The sequence below is a fragment of the Rutidosis leptorrhynchoides genome, chromosome 1 (genome assembly GCF_046630445.1).
Source record: "Rutidosis leptorrhynchoides isolate AG116_Rl617_1_P2 chromosome 1, CSIRO_AGI_Rlap_v1, whole genome shotgun sequence".
Classification (NCBI taxonomy): domain Eukaryota; kingdom Viridiplantae; phylum Streptophyta; class Magnoliopsida; order Asterales; family Asteraceae; genus Rutidosis; species Rutidosis leptorrhynchoides.
In genome coordinates this window covers 107,712,790-107,736,350 of record NC_092333.1, presented here as the reverse complement: position 1 = coordinate 107,736,350, position 23,561 = coordinate 107,712,790, and positions in this window count along the sequence as shown.

Sequence of the window (23,561 nt, the reverse complement as noted above, 5' to 3'; positions counted from 1 at the left end):
TTTCTAAACCGTTGTGGAAAACGACAGCTCGTATTAGGGGAACATCATATATCCCTAGAAACTTGGCAAAACGAACCAAAACCGAAGAAGAAGAAACGAGTGAGTCGGAATAAGATAATTGTATTCGTGTGGTGTAATATATGTAATATAGTGTGCTTATGCTTTATGATATATGTAAAAATTGCTTGTACTAATAAGTATTTTTTTATGAATCTAACTCTTGTCTATTTTACAGTATAAAAACACAAAATGGATAGACAACCCAATATTTTAAGAGACCTACCCGGAGACATGATTGATGAAATCTTATCTAGAGTCGGTCAGAATTCTTCGGCACAACTATTTACGGCGAAATCAGTTTGTAAGACATTCGAAGAACGTTCCAAGAATGTCTTGGTTTATAAGAGACTTTCATTTGAAAGATGGGGGATATCACATTGGGGAACCCATAAGTTACGATGTGTTTAATTTGACGCATATATTGCGGGGAACCCAAATGCTATTTTACGCAACGGGTTAAGAAATTATTTTGACTCAATGTATCCGAATATAGGACTTCATGATTTAGAAAAAGCGGCTAACATGCAACATAAAGAAGCATGCTATGCTTACGGGTTAGTAATGTTCGCTTCTCACCAAAGTGAGAAAAAGAACATCGGGCTACAACTATTAAACAAAACGTTCCCACAAGTGACGGAGTCGGTAATTGGGGTAAGAAATGAGGTTTTTAGGTTATTACGAGACTGTTGGTCATTACGTAACCCTCGTCCCTTTGACGACGTTACAACACGCGGTCTTATCAACGGCCATAACGATTATGTTCCACAAGACCAAGGATGGGAAGTAGTCCTAGTAAAACCAGAATGCATGACTTGTTTCTGGACGTATGAATTACGTGTCTTTATTGTCTTTGCTGAACGCCTTGTGTACTAGCTAGAATTATCTTCACAACTATCTTGTATCAAAGTTATTGTGTGCTATATTTCATGCTTTATGTAAAATAAGCGGTATTGTAAGTTTGTAAAATATTGTATAAAAGTTTGAACGCGAAATATTATTATAATCAGTTTTTCATATAGAATTGTAGTAGTTGAATTGTATATTAGCTACTAAGTATGAACTTAACGGGTAGGTAATACCCGAATTTAAACTTATAAAACGCTAATATGAAGAAAAAGCTTTTATAAATGAGTTCATATTATGCTACGAAATACTATTAACTACTCTTAATATTCTGTATGATTAACTTGTTCCATTTGACTATTTTGAAGGAAATGGCACCGACTACTCGACACACCGTGAATATGAATGAAGAGGAATTCCGTACTTTTCTAGCTTCAAACATAGCTGCAGTACAGGCTGCGCTACATACCAACAATAACCTTGGATCTAGCAGTACAGGAAATCGTGTAGGATGCACCTACAAAGAATTCACTGCCTGCAAACCTTTGAAATTTGATGGAACCGAAGGACCGATCGGATTGAAACGGTGGACCGAGAAGGTCGAATCGGTGTTTGCCATAAGTAAGTGTACTGAAGAGGACAAAGTGAAGTACGCTACGCATACCTTCACAGGTTCTGCGTTAACATGGTGGAATACCTATCTAGAGCAAGTGGGACAAGATGATGCGTACGCACTACCGTGGTCAGCATTCAAGCACTTGATGAACGAGAAGTACCGTCCCAAAACCGAGGTCAATAAGCTCAAGACAGAACTTAGAGGGTTACGAACCCAAGGATTTGATATTACCACGTACGAAAGACGATTCACAGAATTGTGCCTATTGTCTCCGGGAGCGTTCGAAGATGAGGAAGAGAAGATCGACGCGTTTGTGAAAGGATTACCGGAAAGAATCCAAGAAGATATAAGTTCACACGAGCCCGCCTCCATACAACAGGCATGTAGAATGGATCACAAACTAGTGAACCAGATTGAGGTAAGAATTAAAGAACAGACGGCTGAAGAGGCCAATGTGAAGCAAGTCAAAAGAAAGTGGGAGGAAAACGGTGATAAGAATCACCAATACAACAACAGCAGCAATTACAATAATAATCGCAACAATTATCCCAACAATCGCAACATCAATCGCAACTACAACAAACGGCCCAACAACAACAACAACAACAACAACAACAACAACAACAACAACAACAACAACAACAACAACAACAACAACAACAACAACAACAACAACAACAACAACAACAACAACAACAACAACAACAACAACAACAACAACAACAACAACAACAACAACAACAACAACAACAACAACAACAACAACAACAACAACAACAACAACAACAACAACAACAACAACAACAACAACAACAACAACAACAACAACAACAACAACAACAACAACAACAACAACAACAACAACAACAACAACAACAACAACAACAACAACAACAACAACAACAACAACAACAACAACAACAACAACAACAACAACAACAACAACAACAACTACTACTACTACTACTACAACAATCATCCCAATTACAATAACAACCGCAACAACAATAACAATCAGAAGCAGCTATGCCAAAGGTGTGAAAAGTATCACTCGAGGTTCTGCACCAAATTTTGCAACAAGTGTAAAAGAAATGGTCATAGCGCGGCAAAGTGTGAGGTCTACGGACCAGGAGTTAACAGAACGAAAGGAACAAATGGTGTCGGAATGAGTAATGGCGGAGCAAGTAGTGTCGGAGCAAGTTATGCCAATGTAGTTTGTTATAAATGTGGAAAACCGGGTCACATTATTAGAAATTTCCCGAACCAGGAGAACACGAATGGACAAGGCCGCGGAAGAGTTTTCAATATTAATGCGGCAGAGGCACAAGAAGACCCGGAGCTTGTTACGGGTACGTTTCTTATTGACAATAAATCTGCTTACGTTTTATTTTATTCGGGTGCGGATAGAAGCTATATGAGTAGAGATTTTTGTGCTAAATTAAGTTGTCCATTGACGCCGTTGGATAGTAAATTTTTACTCGAATTAACAAACGGTAAATTAATTTCAGCAGATAATATATGCCGAAATCGAGAAATTAAACTGGGTAGCGAAATATTTAAGATTGATTTGATACCAGTAGAGTTAGGGAGTTTTGATGTAATAGTTGGCATGGACTGGCTGAAGAAGGTGAAAGCAGAGATCGTATGTTATAAAAATGCAATTCGCATTGTACGAGAAGAAGGAGAACCCTTAATGGTGTACGGAGAAAAGGGCAACATGAAGCTACATCTTATTAGTAATTTGAAGGCACAAAAACTAATAAAAAAAGGTTGATATGCTGTTATAGCACACGTCGAGAAAGTACAAACTGAAGAAAAGAGCATCAATGATGTTCCCGTCGCAAAAGAATTTCCCGATGTATTTCCGAAAGAATTACCGGAACTACCTCCACATCGATCTGTTGAATTTCAAATAGATCTTGTACCAGGAGCTGCACCAATAGCTCGTGCTCCTTATAGACTAGCACCAAGCGAGATGAAAGAACTGCAAAGCCAACTGCAAGAACTATTAGAACGTGGTTTCATTCGACCAAGCACATCACCATGGGGAGCTCCTGTTTTGTTTGTCAAGAAGAAGGATGGTACATTTAGGTTGTGTATTGACTACAGAGAGTTGAACAAACTTACCATCAAAAATCGTTATCCACTGCCGAGAATTGATGACTTATTTGATCAACTACAAGGCTCATCGGTTTATTCGAAGATCGATTTACGTTCTGGATATCATCAAATGCGAGTAAAGGAGGATGATATTCCAAAAACTGCTTTTAGGACGCGTTATGGTCATTACGAGTTTATAGTTATGCCGTTTGGATTGACTAACGCACCAGCTGTGTTCATGGACCTTATGAACCGAGTATGTGGGCCATATCTTGACAAGTTTGTCATTGTTTTCATCGATGACATACTTATTTACTCAAAGAATGATCAAGAGCACGAAGAACATTTGAGAAAAGTGCTAGAAGTATTGAGGAAAGAAAAACTGTACGCTAAGTTTTCAAATTGTGCATTTTGGTTGGAAGAAGTTCAATTCCTCGGTCACATAGTGAACAAAGAAGGTATCCAGGTGGACCCGGCAAAGATCGAAACCGTTAAAAAGTGAGAAACCCCAAAAACTCCGAAGCATATACGTCAATTTTTAGGATTGGCTGGTTACTACAGAAGATTCATCCAAGATTTCTCCAAAATAGCAAAACACTTGACTGCTTTAACGCATAAAGGGAAGAAATTTGAATGGAAGGATGAACAAGAGAAGGCGTTTCAATTATTGAAGAAAAAGCTAACTACGGCACCTATATTGTCATTGCCTGAAGGGAATGATGATTTTGTGATTTATTGTGACACATCAAAGCAAGGTCTCGGTTGTGTATTAATGCAACGGACGAAGGTGATTGCTTATGCGTCTAGACAATTGAAGATTCACGAGCAAAATTATACGACGCATGATTTGGAATTAGGCGCGGTTATTTTTGCATTAAAGACTTGGAGGCACTACTTATATGGGGTCAAAAGTATTATATATACCGACCACAAAAGACTTCAACACATATTTAATCAGAAACAACTGAATATGAGGCAGCGTAGGTGGATTGAATTGTTGAATGATTACGACTTTGAAATTCGTTACCACCCGGGGAAGGCAAATGTGGTAGCCGACGCCTTGAGCCGAAAGGACAGAGAACCCATTCGATTAAAATCTATGAATATAATGATTCACAATAACCTTACTACTCAAATAAAGGAGGCGCAACAAGGAGTTTTAAAAGAGGGAAATTTAAAGGATGAAATACCCAAAGGATCGGAGAAGCATCTTAATATTCGGGAAGACGGAACCCGGTATAGGGCTGAAAGGATTTGGGTACCAAAATTTGGAGATATGAGAGAAATGGTACTTAGAGAAGCTCATAAAACCAGATACTCAATACATCCTGGAACGGGTAAGATGTACAAGAATCTCAAGAAACATTTTTGGTGGCCGGGTATGAAAGCCGATGTTGCTAAATACGTAGGAGAATGTTTGACGTGTTCTAAGGTCAAAGCTGAGCATCAAAAACTATCAGGTCTACTTCAACAACCCGAAATCCCGGAATGGAAATGGGAAAACATTACCGTGGATTTCATCACTAAATTGCCAAGGACTGCAAGTGGTTTTGATACTATTTGGGTAATAGTTGATCGTCTCACCAAATCAGCACACTTCCTGCCAATAAGAGAAGATGACAAGATGGAGAAGTTAGCACGACTGTATTTGAAGGAAGTCGTCTCCAGACATGGAATACCAATCTCTATTATCTCTGATAGGGATGGCAGATTTATTTCAAGATTCTGGCAGACATTACAGCAAGCATTAGGAACTCGTCTAGACATGAGTACTGCCTATCATCCACAAACTGATGGGCAGAGCGAAAGGACGATACAAACTCTTGAAGACATGCTACGAGCATGTGTTATTGATTTCAGAAACAGTTAGGATCGACATCTACCGTTAGCAGAATTTTCCTACAACAACAGCTACCATTCAAGCATTGAGATGGCGCCGTTTGAAGCACTTTATGGTAGAAAGTGCAGGTCTTTGATTTGTTAGAGTGAAGTGGGGGATAGACAGATTACGGGTCCGGAGATAATACAAGAAACTACCGAGAAGATCATCCAAATTCAACAACGGTTGAAAACCGCCCAAAGTCGACAAAAGAGCTACGCTGACATTAAAAGAAAGGATATAGAATTTGAAATTGGAGAGATGGTCATGCTTAAAGTTGCACCTTGGAAAGGCGTTGTTCGATTTGGTAAACGAGGGAAATTAAATCCAAGGTATATTGGACCATTCAAGATTATTGATCGTGTCGGACCAGCAGCTTACCGACCTGAGTTACCTCAACAACTCGCGGCTGTACATAACACTTTCCACGTCTCGAATTTGAAGAACTGTTTTGCTAAAGAAGATCTCACTATTCCATTAGATGAAATCCAAATCAACGAAAAACTTCAATTCATTTAAGAACCCGTCGAAATAATGGATCGTGAGGTTAAAAGACTTAAGCAAAACAAGATACCAATTGTTAAGGTTCGATGGAATTCTCGTAGAGGACCCGAGTTCACCTGGGAACGAGAAGATCAGATGAAGAAGAAATACCCGCATTTATTTCCAGAAGATACGTCAACACCTCCAACTGCTTAAAATTTCGGGACGAAATTTATTTAACGGGTAGGTACTATAGTGACCCGAACTTTTCCATGTTTATATATATATTAAATGAAATTGTTATTTACATGATTAAGTGTTTCCAACATGTTAAGCAATCAAACTTGTTAAGACTTGATTAATTGAAATAGGTTTCATATAGACAATTGACCACCCAAGTTGATCGGTGATTCACGAACGTTAAAACTTGTAAAAACTATACGATGACATATATATGGTTATATATATAGTTAACATGATTTTATTATAAGTATGTATCTCATTAGGTATTTTAACAATGAGTTATATACATAAAAATGAGACTATTAATTTAAGAAACTCGAAAACGATATATATAACGATTATCGTTATAACAACGTCTTACTAGGTACATATGAATCATATTAAGATATTGATACACTTGGTTAATTATGTTAAATGATAAGTAAATATATTATTAAGTGTATTAACAATGAAATACATATGTAAAAATAAGACTACTAACTTAATGATTTCGAAACGAGACATATATGTAACGATTATCGTTGAAACGACATTTAACTGTATATATATCATACTAAGATATATTATATATCATAATATCATGATAATATAACAATTTAACATCTCATTTGTTATAATAAACAATGGGTTAACAACATTCAACAAGATCATTAACCTAAAGGTTTCAAAACAACGTTTACATGTAATGACCAACGATGACTTAACGACTCAGTTAAAATGTATACACATGTAGTGTTTTAATATGTATTCATACACTTTTGAATGACTTCAAGACACTTATCAAAATACTTCTACTTAACAAAAATGCTTACAATTACATCCTCGTTCAGTTTCATCAACAATTCTACTCGTATGCACCCGTATTCGTACTCGTACAATACACAGCTTTTAGATGTATGTACTATTGATATATACACTCCAATGATCAGCTCTTAGCAGCCCATGTGAGTCACCTAACACATGTGGGAGCTATCATTTGGCAACTAGCATGAAATATCTCATAAAATTACAAAAATATGAGTAATCATTCATGACTTATTTACATGAAAACAAAATTACATATCCTTTATATCTAATCCATACACCAACGACCAAAAACACCTACAAACACTTTCATTCTTCAATTTTCTTCATCTAATTGATCTCTCTCAAGTTCTATCTTCAAGTTCCAAGTGTTCTTCATAAATTCCAAAAGTTCTAGTTTCATAAAATCAAGAATACTTCCAAGATTGCAAGTTTACTTCCAAGTTTTCTAAATCCATTCCAAATAATCATCCAAGATCAAGAAACCTTTGTTACTTACAGTAGGTTATCTTTCTAATACAAGGTAATAATCATATTCAAACTTTAATTCAATTTCTATAACTATAACAATCTTATTTCGAGTGGAAATCTTACTTGAAATTGTTTTCGTGTCATGATTCTGCTTCAAGAACTTTCAAGCCATCCAAGGATCCTTTGAAGCTAGATCTATTTTTCTCATTTCCAGTAGGTTTATCCAAGGAACTTGAGGTAGTAATGATGTTCATAACATCATTCGATTCATACATATAAAGCTATCTTATTCGAAGGTTTAAACTTGTAATCACTAGAACATAGTTTAGTTAATTCTAAACTTGTTCGCAAATAAAAGTTAATCCTTCTAACTTGACTTTTAAAATCAACTAAACACATGTTCTATATCTATATGATATGCTAACTTAATGATTTAAAACCTGGAAACACGAAAAACACCGTAAAACCGGATTTACGCCGTCGTAGTAACACCGCGGGCTGTTTTGGGTTAGTTAATTAAAAACTATGATAAACTTTGATTTAAAAGTTGTTGTTCTGGGAAAATGATTTTTATTATGAACATGAAACTATATCCAAAAATTATGGTTAAAATCAAAGTGGAAGTATGTTTTCTAAAATGGTCATCTAGACGTCGTTCTTTCGACTGAAATGACTACCTTTACAAAAACGACTTGTAACTTATTTTTATGACTATAAACCTATACTTTTTCTGTTTAGATTCATAAAATAGAGTTCAATATGAAACCATAGCAATTTGATTCACTCAAAACGGATTTAAAATGAAGAAGTTATGGGTAAAACAAGATTGGATAATTTTTCTCATTTTAGCTACGTGAAAATTGGTAACAAATCTATTCCAACCATAACTTAATCAACATGTATTGTATGTTATGTAATCTTGAGATACCATAGACACGTATACAATGTTTTGACCTATCATGTCGACACATCTATATATATTTCGGAACAACCATAGACACTCTATATGTGAATGTTGGAGTTAGCTATACAGGGTTGAGGTTGATTCCAAAATATATATAGTTTGAGTTGTGATCAATACTGAGATACGTATACACTGGGTCGTGGATTGATTCAAGATAATATTTATAGATTTATTTCTGTACATCTAACTGTGGACAACTAGTTGTAGGTTACTAACGAGGACAGCTGACTTAATAAACTTAAAACATCAAAATATATTAAAAGTGTTGTAAATATATTTTGAACATACTTTGATATATATGTATATATTGTTATAGGTTCGTGAATCAACCAGTGGCCAAGTCTTACTTCCCGACGAAGTAAAAATCTGTGAAAGTGAGTTATAGTCCCACTTTTAAAATCTAATATTTTTGGGATGAGAATACATGCAGGTTTTATAAATGATTTACAAAATAGACACAAGTACGTGAAACTACATTCTATGGTTGAATTATCGAAATCGAATATGCCCCCTTTTTATTAAGTCTGGTAATCTAAGAATTAGGGAACAGACACCCTAATTGACGCGAATCCTAAAGATAGATCTATTGGGCCTAACAAACCCCATCCAAAGTACCGGATGCTTTAGTACTTCGAAATTTATATCATATCCGAAGGGTGTCCCGGAATGATGGGGATATTCTTATATATGCATCTTGTTAATGTCGGTTACCAGGTGTTCACCATATGAATGATTTTTATCTCTATGTATGGGATGTGTATTGAAATATGAAATCTTGTGGTCTATTGTTACGATTTGATATATATATAGGTTAAACCTATAACTCACCAACATTTTTGTTGACATTTAAAGCATGTTTATTCTCAGGTGAATACTAAGAGCTTCCGCTGTTGCATACTAAAATAAGGACAAGATTTGGAGTCCATGTTTGTATGATATTGTGTAAAAACTGCATTCAAGAAACTGATTTCGATGTAACATATTTGTATTGTAAACCATTATGTAATGGTCGTGTGTAAACAGGATATTTTAGATTATCATTATTTGATAATCTACGTAAAGCTTTTTAAACCTTTATTTATGAAATAAAGGTTATGGTTTGTTTTAAAAATGAATGCAGTCATTGAAAAACGTCTCATATAGAGGTCAAAACCTCGCAACGAAATCAATTAATATGGAACGTTTTTAATCAATAAGAACGGGACATTTCATAAGAGAGGGTAGAATGACACTTGGTAATGATGAAAAATCGATCACCTTTGTGAGTCGAAAGTCTAAATCTCCACCAACCAAAACCGTTGAACCAACAAAAATGATTGATGAGAAGCATATTGTTTTACCAACTCCAACGGTAGTGCTTAACAATAATAAAATGCCTAAGTGTGGGGAAGATGAAGTAAAACCTAATGATAACATGATAACAAAGAACCCCGTTATTGATACGAAATTAAATGACCCCGTTATTAATAGTTCAATTAAGAAACTTATTAAACGGATTCGCGATGCTAGAACCAAGGGGAACTTTAAGTTAAGTAACCGGTTAGTATCCAATCTATCGACTAAAGAAAAGGCAAAACTAGTTGAATTTGTGGATATTACACAGGAATCCGACCAATGGCTTAAAGCAAAAGTCACAGATATGCAAGTTGATTATGGTCCAAAAGAAATTGACGATGAAGTTAATCACAATTTCGACACCACAGCTACCTAAGTGTGGGGAGATTCAAATGTTCTAAAAAGAAAACACTGTCTAGAGTTAGTTGTTCTGTTCTCGTGTAGTTCCGAAAATGGAATCCGATTGGTCTTTTCCACTAGTAGACACTAAAGAACTAGTTTTCTCCCCCCATTCTGAATTTTTGTTTTGTAGGTTTTGTATGAAATTAATATGCATTTTTTAAATTTAAGTTTTGTGTGAATTTAAAAACAAAAATTTACTTTATTTCATTAAGTTTAAAAAAATGATTTCTAAAATTCATCGTAAGTTAAAGACTAGATCATAGAATCGAAATTGCTTTACCCGAGGGCGGGGCAAAAAATTTTGTTATCATTATTTTTAATTTTATTGATTTAAAGTATACCAAAAAAAATTAAAAAAACCCAAAAATCTTTGCTTTTAAAACAATCGCTTTAACGACAAATTTTAAATTTTGTCGAGGGACGGACTAGGTAAACATACCGAAACTATCTAAAGTAAAAGGAAACAAAATTTTAAAAAATTATTCATTTAAATTGTTTTAATAAATAAAGGTTTTATATATATATATATATATATATATATATATATATATATATATATATATATATATATATATATATATATATATATATATATATATATATATATATATATATATATATATATATATATATATATATATATATATATATTATTTATATGTTTGTAGTTTATCTTATGTACAAAATAGGGTAAAACAGCGCACATTCAAAAACTGACATTAAGTTCAGCAAAAGCTACTAATTTTGACGACAAGACGCAAAATATCAAATGTGATATAAAATAATATGTTTGCAAACTCGGTATTTTTAATCACTTTTCTACACTAATCACCCTCATGAATTTATAATTATAGTCTGATTTCATGCAAATGAGGGCATTGTATGATCTCAAGTGTGGGGATGGGTTATATATTCTCTCGGGTTTACACTTAGTTTAATTGCCAAATTTTGTGAAAATTTAAAAAAAAATTCAACTAAATGAATTCAAAATCATGTTTATACATATTTATGAACGATAAAACTAGGTTATAATACCGATATTATTGGTACTTCGGAGAGAACATAAATTGAGAAACAACCTAAAACACTAGAATTCATTTAAAATGGAATAGAGGAGAATAAAAAGGTAAAGAAAAATATAAATAAAAGCTAAGTGTGGGAAGAATTTACCAAGTTCTTCAAAACATATATTACATATTTGTACAAGATTATTGCAGGTACTTTTGCTTTGAACTAAACTAATCAGTTTTACCCGATTTATTGTAATATATTTGAAAGAATAGATGGATCTACACGATGAATCAATTCCATCATTAAAAGGAAGTAAAGTCTTCCGAAAAAGACACGCGCTTCTTGATTTAGGTCAGGAAGTTGTCGTCCAGACCAGCTGTAGGTTGACGAAAAATCTAGAAAAGTCATCTCTAAAATCAGCAGGAAATCCACGGACCTCAGCATCAAACAGGGTCGCCATGTGGTCAGACTTATCCTAACCATGAGAGGATCTGTCTCGTAAAATGGGGAGGGTACCGTGCAAATTAGCTTGATAAGACTAATGAATCAGACCCACAGAAAGGATAATCTCCTTAAAGATTAAAAATTAGCATTTAAACCTGATATTACTCAATCCTTGAGATTGACCTTAAAGATTGAGAATTACAAACTCATGGAATTCGATGATATCTAAACTCGAGCTTGAACGAGAAAATATTGTGATCAAATTAAAACTGATTTGTTTTCTGAAAACCCTATTTTCATTGCGTTCATTACCATTGAACGTAAAATCCTAAGAATTCACCGGAATTCATTAGGTCACCTGAACCAAATCGGGTGTTAACCGTAAGAACGGTGGTTGGATAGCATGGTCGAAGACAGGACCTTGTGCCAGACCGAAAAATTATAGGGTGATCTTTACTATTTCTCCTACAAAGGATAGTAATTGCATCTGACACGTTGTGGACCATGAACATCTGAATGTCATTAGACATTGCCTTAACAGTTGCTTGTTCAACGCTTTCCTTTACAACCAGACGGTAGTTTACCGAAAAGTAATATACGGAGCAAGTAAACTGGACGTGTGCTTTCCTAATACAAGGTTAGCAAGTGGGTGACACAAAACCTCAAGTTTTGAGCTAAAATTTTAAAATTTGAAACCCACGCAACCCACAAAAACATTTTGCAAACACCGGTGAAGGGTTATTCCGGAAAACATATCTAGGGTAAAAGCTAGAATGAATTTTCAAAAGATCAAATGTTTTCATAAAGATCCAATTTCCTTAAAGGATCTAAATTTTTATACTCATGTGGGACTGTAAATCACATCGTTACTATCATTGTTTATACCGCCGTATCAAAATCACTGATGTATAAAGTGTGAGAATAAAAAAAAGTGATTCGAGTGAAGTGTGATTTTATTTCAAGTTCTGTATTGCTTGAGGCAAGCAACGTTCAAGTGTGAGGATATTTGATAGTGCTCCAAATGAACATATATTTAGGCACAATATCCTTCCAATATGTAAAGCTTTTAGTTACAATTATTCTATTTTTATGTAATATCGTTTAAATAAATAAGTGCGAAGACAAAAGAATAAAACGACGATTTAAAGACGCAAATGATCAAAAAGCTCAAATGAACAAGATATAATTCAAGTGGTTCCATTTATTGATAAGAAACGTCTAAAAATGACAAGAGTACGAGCCGCGGAACGCAAAGTACAAGATATCTCCGCGTACGAAAGGACGTTTGAAAATCCAGGACTGGGACCTGAGCCAACTATCAACGCACGACGCAACAGACCTAAAATTACAAGTCAACTATGCACAAGAATATAATATAATATATATATATATAGTTAATATAAATTATATATATTATATATATTTAAATAAAACATCGGCAAAACTAGAAAACAAAGTGATTGAGCTGGATCCAGCTGGCCATGCGATCGCATGGCATGGCTGCCTTATTCCCATGCGATCGCATGGCAGGGAAATGGTGGCCAGGTCCTATAAATTGCAACGTTTTCAGCGAATGTAAAATACATCTTTTTCTTTTCCTTTCTGTGTAACGTATATATATATATATATATATATATATATATATATATATATATATATATATATATATATATATATATATATATATATATATATATATATAATTTTAATTTTAAGTCAATAATAATAAGGTTATTGTAAGAATGTTTTACGGGTTGTAAGTTAAAATTCTGTCCGTGCAACGCTAAGCAATTAATCACCACTGTAAGCTATGTTCTTCCTTTTTAATTTAATGTCTCGTAACTAAGTTATTATTATGCTTATTTGAGCCAAAGTAATCGTGATGTTAGACTAAATATTAAGACGGGGTTATTAGATTTTGTACCATAATTATGGTTTGGACAAAAGACCGACACTTGTGGACATTGGACTATGACTATTAATAGATAGGGGGTATTGTCTAATTGAGCAACAACTCATTGGAACCTGTCGTACTTATCTTCAAATTAGTTAATCTAATAATTATTAAAATGATTATGTATGTCCTATTTAGTGACGTTTATACGACATCTTTTACGATCATTTAATTAATTATTTGGGTTGGGTAATTGATTATTCATTCTGCTCAAATGGGTAAATTAATATTCATATCTCATTAAAACATGGGTGGATTACATACAAGGATAATTGGTGTAATTGTTAACAAAGTATTAAAACCTTGGATTACACGTAGTCGATAACCTGGTGTAATTATTAAACAAAGTATTAAAACCTTGTTACAGTTCGAATCCCTAATTAGTTGAAATATTTGACTTCGGGAATAAGGTTAATTTAATGAGCATTTTATAATTATGACCGATGGACTATTGTGGACAAAAACCAGATAGGTATCAAATAAACCAGGACAAAGGACAACTAACCCGGGTAACAATTAATTAAAATCAAAACGTCAAACATCATGGTTACGGAAGTTTAAATAAGCATAATTGTTTTATTTTATATCTCATCGTACTTTTATTTACTGTCATTTATTTATTGTCATTTTAAATATTGTTATTTATTTTACGCATTTTAATTATCGTCATTTATCTTTATGCTTAAAATATAAAATCGACAAACCGGTCATTAAACGGTAAAACCCCCCTTTTATATAATATTATTACTACTTATATATATATATATATTATATTATATATATTATATAAATATAGTTGTTAAAAATATAGTACGTATCACTAGCTCACTGTGAAACGAACCGGACTTACTAAAAACTACACTACTCTAATGATTAGGTACACTGCCTATAGTGTTGTAGCAAGGTTTAGGTATATCCATCCGTAAATTAAATAAAACTTGTGTAATTTCGTCGTATTTTGTAGTAAACAATAATAGTATTTCGTACACCACCTCGCAAACATCAGTTCTTGAGCACGCTAATGTGTCGGGTGGGTTGGTTAGGCAAAGATATATATAAGACACGCCAAAAACTGATTCCCGGGGCTCAAGTTATGACCCGATGAACTTTTAATTAAAACTTATGATCACTAAATAAGACTTATGACATAAATAATGACTTTCATTATTAATAAATTACTTATGATATAAAAAGTAATTATTTTAATTTAAGACTTATGATATACATATTTATTATATCATTTATTAATTAATTAGGATTTAATTAAACATTTATTTAAACTTATGATTAATAATACTTTTATTATTAATGAAAAATACTTATGGTAAGTATTAAACTTATGTTATGAGATTATTATAATAAGACATATAATAAAGATTAATTAATTATTTAATAATTATAAGGCTTAGTTATTATTTAATTATAATTTAATTATTAAATACTTATGATTTAATAATTATAATTAGAAACTTATGATATGATTAATAATTTATTATTAATTAATAATATTTATGATATGATTAAAAATTATTATTAATTAATAATACTTATATAATGATTAATATTTAATTAATTAATTAAATACTTATGTTATATTAATTATATCATTTAAACTTATGTTAACTTTAATAATTTATTTTCATTTAATTAAACTTATGATATGACATAATTATACATATTTGACTTTAAATAACATTATTACTTATAATATTAATATAATTTATACTTTAAAATTTAATGTTGACTATGTTTGACCAAGGTTGATTTTTAAGTTGACTTTCGGTTGACTTTTACTTTTAGTTGACTTTTGTTGACTTTATAATTAAGGAAACTTTCCTAACTTATAAACTTTTCAAAAATAGCAACTTTCTAAATATGGAAACTTTCTAAATATGGAAACTTTCCTAAAATAGAAACTTTCCTAAAATAGAAACTTTCCAAAAATAGAAACTTTCCTAAAATAGAAACTTTCCAAAAATGGAAACCTACTAAAAATAAAAACTTTATAAAAATAAAAAGTACGTGTCCTTACGCTGTTCTAATCAAACCGAAGCATGTTGAGTGTTGTTTTATGTTTACTTGCAACAAGTACAATAGCTATCATACTAAGACTTGACCTAAGTTAGTTATTTATATCGACCTGCTTTGTTTATATGTCAGCGTTGTGATCATTCTTGATCACTTACCTCATTCGCTGTTCGCATTTTTGTGTGGTTATACTTTTGCTTTAAGGTGGTTATAGTCCCGTTTTTACATACTTTTCAAAGTATATTTTTGGGATGTGATTACATGCATTTTATTTTATGATTAGACACAAGTGGCAATTAAAGTTAATTTATTCATTATGAGTTGAACAAAAATATTCCCTAGTCTGGTAACTGTAATCACTGGTTTTTACTGGTGAACGCGAATCCTACAGATAGATCTATCGGGTTTAACAACCCCATTTCGAGCTAGTTGCGCTAGCAATTTATAATCGGAATGTTTAGTACTTCGTATTTAGTTGAAGATACACTTGTTCGGTGTATATTATTTATTGTGTTTGGCAAGGGTAAATAAAGGGTTAAGTGGTTACCAAGTGGCTCATTGATAATGGAATAATGTTTTATGTTTTCTAACATTCAAATCTTGTGGTCTAAAGCTTATACGTTTATTTAAACCTATAATTCACTCAACATTTTTGTTGATAGTTTACTCGCATGTTTTCACATGTACTTGAGTTTGTTTGATGTTTTCGCTTTGTTAGAAGAGTCTGCATGCATTTGTGCATATTTTGTTAAATATTTATGAAACTTAGAACTTGCATTCTATTTTTAAAATAATTTAAACTTGTGGGTATTGTTGACAATGTTTTATGTCAACCTTGGTTATTAATATGTTGGGTTGTTTAAACTACATATTTTGGTATGCTTTCTTTTTGGGAAACTTTTGGAATAAAAGAATGCAACGTTGTTTATTAAATTCATTTAAGTTCGATCAAGCTGTGGGACCAGTGTTCGACACCAGCCGAGCCAGAGGAGGTTGGGGACTTTCAACCTGTAACATCCCGCCTTTTTCCGTTTACTTTTCCGTTTAACTATTTAAATTCCGTTATATGATTATGACATCCCTCGTTAATACGCGTTTTAAAAATATCTCGTTTAGGTAATTCACGCACCCGCAACCGAACTCGAAGGACTAGTTTCGCCAAAGTGCCAAAGAGGTGACTAGCTTTTGACTAGTCACCCCACCACCCATCTTTTTCTTTTTCATTTCCCTTTTCTTCTTCTACTTCCATATTTTCTCTCAATTCTCTAATTTCAAGAATCATCATCTAAATCAAATCGAGCAAGCATCCATCTAAACAAATTGCATATTCGGAATCCTCTCATCTTCCTCTTCGATTCCATACCGATTTCATCAAGTTTGGGTAACTTTCTAAAATCACTAGATTTTGTGTTCTTGATGTTTTTAACTTATAAAGTTGTTAATTAGTGTCTATGGCTCAAGTCTAACATGATTATATTCTCGATTTCGTTATTTGAAGTAACTAGCTTGAATATGAACTTTAGTGTGTTTGATTTGGTAATTTAGTTGCTTAAATGTTGTTGTTATGGTAAAGTGCAAGTATTAAATGTGTTACTAGTAGCACTAGCTTCAATTTGATGTGTAGGTTGTTTTAGAAAACTTCATAAACTTGATTATTGGTTTTGGTGGATTTGGGTTAGGGTTTGATGAACTTGAAATGAACTTTTGATGCTTTAAATGACATGAAATGTTATTTGTAAGTGTTAGGTTGTATTGTATGCTTGATCACCTTCGAAACGGCATATCATTCATGTAAATTGGTTGCCGAATCATCGAATTTCATTTATGAACTTTAGTGCATTTAATGAGGAGCTTTGAATGTGATTTTGGTTGTTGTAAAAGTAAATGTGATGGATGAAATGTGTTTAGTTGTTTTCCTTGTCAAAATACCTTTCCGATGATATAAGATACATGCTTTGGTTGTTTGCGGGTCATAAATGGTGATTGGTTGAAGTTAGGTTCGTGCATAAAACTTAAAAACTGCCAGAATTCTCTGCACAGGTAATGGCGCGGCGCGCCATATACCCGCGCGGCGCGCCAAAGTGGTCTGTCCAACTTTGTCGATTTTCGAATAATGTTTGCTATGCTACGCACCTCCAATTCACATGTAACTTGTTCTAACATGCTCATATATGATTAAAAACCTCAGAAAAATAGTTCGGGACCCGACCCGAACGTGTTGACTTTTTCGTTGACTTTGACCGACCAAAGTTTGACTTTTTGTCAAACTTAACCAAATGATTATGCAACCTTCCTAACTTGTTTCTATACTTGTATCTTGCATGAAACTTGACAATTTGATTTCACATGCTACATAATCGAGTCGTAACGAGCCATAGGACTAATTGAACATCTTTGACCTATCGTGTTTACCGTTATTGATACGACCTATTTGTTTAGGTCAATACTAGCACTATCCTTCGCACACGTTACTTTGTGAAGTACTTTTCATACGTGCACTCAAGGTGAGATCATAGTCCCATCTTTCAAACAACTTTTATGCTTTAAACTATGGGATGAGAAACATATACGTATCATACTTTTATACATTGAACATGAGTACGAAAACGAACATTCCACGTACGGGTTTGAACAAAAATCCTCAATTCAATTATCATTAGTTACACTTGCAGGGTGTAAACGTGAACTTATATTATGTGATCACATGGGCTTGACGAGCCTCATTCGGACGGTTCGCTACCGTTAGCGGATGAAATATATTTTCGGGTCTAGTGTATGTTCTAACACTACGCAAAGGGGGCAAAACAGTTAAGTTTGATAATTGGGTGCCCGCGAAACAAATAACAACTTTGGAATGCAAATGATTTTGATAATCATATTATATTAAATCTTGTGGTTCAAATGCAACGTTTACTAAAACACCTATGATTTCACCAACGTTTTCGTTGACAGTTTTCTATATGTTTTCTCAGTTCCTTGAAAGCTACTTGATACATGTTTCCGCACTCTTTTTGATACTTGCTTGGATGTCGAGTATGCATGCATAGTTGGAGCGTCTTTTGACTACTTTAAATTGTGTCGCATAGGTTTCATTCGTACGTTAAACTTTGTATTGTAACTAATCTTTTGAACTACATTTGTAAACTTGAAACATCCTTTTACTTATGAAATGAATGCGACATATTTTGGTCAAACGTCATAATAAAGACTTATGACCACGCAACGGGACCGAAGTAGTCGGCGCCGTCAAACAGGATTTGGTCGGGTCGCTACAGATGGTATCAGAGCATTGATTGTAGGGATTTAGAGTTTATTGGTGTCAACCCCGAGTCATAGGGTACATTGGTGAGTCTAGACTACAACCGGCATATAGACTTGAAGTAGGAAATTACTTGACTACTTGTGCATTATACTCGAACTCGTCTATCACATCAAACTCTTATTCAACCTTAATCTCACGTTACTTAATTTAATTGACGCGCCACCTTGACTATATGAATTAGTGTCGAATGTACATATGAATTAGGGTAATATAATTTTCGGGATTATATTACGGTGACTCATATGAACATTCTGACATTTTGACATAAAGAATTTAAGGTGAGTCAAGGAAAATTTTTCTCTATCCTTATTCCATATCATGGTTAGTATTATTAAGAATACTAATCAACGGTATTCTTGTGTTTTGAAGGAACAATGCCTCCTCGTCGTGTGCCACGCCATGAGACTCCCGAACAAGCTCTACAACGAATGATAGCCACCGCCGTGGAAGCGGTCATCGCCAATCACTCCTCCAACAATAACAACAACAACAACAATGGAGCCGGTAACTCAAACGAAGGGTGCTCCTACAAATCCTTCATGGGTTGCAAACCTCACACTTTTGATGGAACCGGGGGACCGGTTACTCTTACTCGATGGTTCGAATAAATGGAGGCCGTCTTTAGCATAAGCGGTTGTCGGGACCAAGACAAGGTCAAATACTCCACTCATACCTTCGCCGGTGTCGCTCTTACATGGTGGAATACTTATGTACAATCGGTGGGTACCGATGAAGCTCACGCCCTCTCTTGGGCCGATTTAAGGGAAAAGATGGTCATCGAATATTTCCCTCGCGAAGAAACTCGAAAGCTCGAACAAGAGCTAAGAACCATAGAGGCGGTCGGAAACGATCTCAAGGCCTATAATCAACGATTCGCCGAACTATCCTTGATGTGTCCCAACCTCGTGAACCCTGAATCTCAAAGGGTCGAGCTTTATATGTATGGTCTTCCAAAGAGCATCAAATAAGGGGTGATGTCATCTAAACCCGCTAACCTACAACAAGCATTGAACATGGCCCGCCAATTGATCGAAACGATTGACGAAATCGTAGTTCCGGCACCTAAGGCCGAGGATAAATCGGGCGGCAACAAAAGAAAGTGGGAACCCTCCCAATCAAGACACAACAACTTTGCTAAGAAGCCTTACACCTCCGACGCCAAGAAAAGTTATGGCGGAAATAAACCCTTTTGCAACAAATGCCACAAGCACTACTATGGTGAATGTAGCAATCTATTTTGCCACTGGTGCCAAAGGGGTGGTCATGTGGCCAACGATTGTAGAAGTGCCGCCCCCGTCGCTCAAAAGGTGCCCAATGCACCAAAACTGGGTACTTGTTATGAATGTGGCCAAACGGGACATTTTAGAAATGCATGTCCGAAGAAGAAAGCCAACCTCAAAACAGGTGGTCGAGCTTTCAACATCAACACCGAGGAAGCCCGAGATGACAATGAATTAGTCACGGGTACGTTTCTCCTCAACAACACTTATGTTACTTGTTTATTCGATTCGGGTGCCAATAAGAGTTTTGTATCCAAGACTTTGACTCATTCTTTTAATACTCCACAACTCCCACTAGATACCACTTATACCATTGAAGTGGCCAACGGAAAACTATTGAGTGCCGACACATATTATCGGGGGTGTACGTTAAACATTTTGGGTAATGAGTTTGAAATTGACTTGATACCCATGGAACTAGGAAGCTTCGATGTATTAATCGGTATGAATTGGCTAGCCAAAACGAAATCTCACATCCTTTGTGATCTTAACGCAATCCGAATCCCTATCGAGAATGGTGAACCTTTGATCGTCTATGGCGATAAGAGTTGCACCGGACTCAACCTCGTTTCGTGTATTAAAGTTAGAAAACTACTCCGTAAGGGTTGTTTTGCGATCCTTGCTCACGTTAAGAAAGTCGAGTCCGATGAGAAGCACATCGATGATGTGCCAATTGTTAGTGACTATTCCGATGTATTTCCCGACGAATTGCCGGTTCTTCCACCTCATCGACCGGTTGAATTCCAAATCGATCTTATTCCGGGGGCCACACCCGTAGCACGTGCACCTTATAGACTCGCTCCATCCGAAATGCAAGAATTGCAAAGTCAAATCCAAGAACTACTTGATCGTGGTTTTATCCAACCTAGCCATTCACCTTGGGGCGCTCCGATTTTGTTTGTTAAAAAGAAAGACGGATCCCTACGAATGTGCATTGATTATCGTGAACTAAACAAATTGACGGTTAAAAACCGATATCCTCTTCCTCACATCGATGACCTCTTTGATCAACTACAAGGGTCTTGTGTATATTCAAAAATCGATCTCCGCTCGAGTTATCATCAATTAAGGGTTAAGGGGGAAGATGTCTCCAAAACCGCTTTCTGAACTCGTTATGGTAGTTATGAATTTCTTGTAATGCCATTTGGTCTCACTAACGCACCGGCGGTGTTCATGGATCTTATGAACCGCGTGTGCAAACCGTATCTTGACAAATTCGTTATCGTGTTCATCGATGATATTTTGGTTCATTCTAAAAGCGAAGAAGAACACGAGGAACACCTCCGGCTCGTGCTTGAACTTTTAAGACAAGAACGACTCTATGCCAAATTCTCCAAGTGTGAATTTTGGTTGAAGGAAGTTCAATTTCTTGGTCATGTTGTAAGTGACCAAGGTATTAAAGTCGATCCAACGAAAATCGAAGCCATTAGTAAATGGGAGACTCCCACTACTCCTACTCACATTCGTCAATTCTTGGGTCTCGTCGGATACTACCGTAGATTCATCAAGGATTTCTCTTTGGTTGCTCGTCCTCTAACCGATTTAACTCACAAGGGAAAGAAATTCAATTGGACGACCGAATAAGAATCCGCATTTCAAATCTTGAAAACAAAGCTAACCACCGCTCCTATCTTGTCACTTCCCGAAGGCAATGACGATTTTGTTGTGTATTGCGACGCCTCGAAATATGGTTTTGGGTGTGTGTTGATGCAATGAACGAAAGTCATTTCTTATGCTTCTCGACAACTCAAAATTCATGAACGAAACTACACGACACATGATCTCGAACTCGGAGTCGTTGTCTTTGCACTTAAAATGTGGAGACACTATCTTTATGGAACCAAGAGTACTATCTTTACCGATCACAAAAGTATCCAACACATTTTCGATCAAAAGCAACTAAACATGAGACAACGAAGGTGGATTGAAACCTTAAACGATTACGATTGTGAGCTTCGTTACCATCCCGGAAAGGCAAATGTAGTAGCCGATGCCTTAAGTCGAAAAGAAAGAGCGGTGCCTCTTCGTGTCAGAGCCTTAAACATCACTATCCACACAAACCTTAATAGCCAAATTCGGGTAGCCCAAGACGAGGCTCTCAAGGATGAAAACATTTCACACGAGCTCTTGAATATTCACGTCTCTCGATTTGAAATCAAGGAAACCGGACTCCGATATTTCGCCGGAAGGATTTGGGTGCCTAGTTATGGGGACCTACGAAGCCTTATTTTAGATGAAGCTCATAAGTCATGATACTCGATTCACCCCGGTGCCAATAAGATGTACCACGACCTTAAACAATTATATTGGTGGCCGAACATCAAAAGGGACGTAGCTACTTATGTTTCCAAGTGTTTGACATGTTCCAAAGTCAAAGCCGAACACCAAAGACCGTCCGGATTACTTCAACAACCCGAAATCCCGCAATGGAAGTAGGAAAGAATAACAATGGATTTTATCACCAAACTACCAAAAACGACGGGCGGTTATGATACCATTTGGGTTATTGTTGACCGTCTCACCAAATCCGCACACTTTCTCGCCATGAAGGAGACCGACAAAATGGAGAAACTTGCACGACTTTATATCAAGGAGATCGTAGCCCGACACGGTGTACCTTTATCGATTATCTCCGACCGAGATGGCCGTTTTGTTTCTAGATTTTGGCGTACCTTGCAAGAAGCGTTGGGAACGCGTTTAGACATGAGCACCGCATATCATCCTTAAACCGATGGACAAAGCGAACGTACAATTCAAACCTTAGAGGACATGTTACGAGCTTGCGTGGTTGATTTTGGAAAAGCTTGGGACAAGCACTTACCTCTCGCCGAGTTCTCTTACAACAATAGTTATCACGCGAGTATTAAAGCCGCCCCATTCGAAGCATTATATGGTCGAAAATGCCGTTCTCCTCTTTGTTGGGCCGAAGTAGGCGACGTACAAATCATCGGACCCGAACTCATTCACGAAACCACCGAGAAGATCGTTCAAATCCGAGATAGGCTTCGGACGGCCCGGAGTCGTCAAAAGTGCTATACCGACAAAAGACGCAACGACCTTGAATTTCAAGTCGGTGACCGTGTCATGTTAAAAGTCGCACCTTGGAAGGGTGTAATCCGTTTTGGGAAACGTGGGAAGCTAAATCCGCGGTATATTGGTCCTTTCAAAATCTTGGAGCGTATTGGAACCGTTGCTTATCGTTTAGATCTTCCGCCTCAATTGAACTCCGTTCATCCTACCTTCCATGTATCTAACTTGAAAAAGTGTCTTGCCGAACCCGATATCGTCATCCCTCTCGAGGAACTTACTATTGATGACAAAC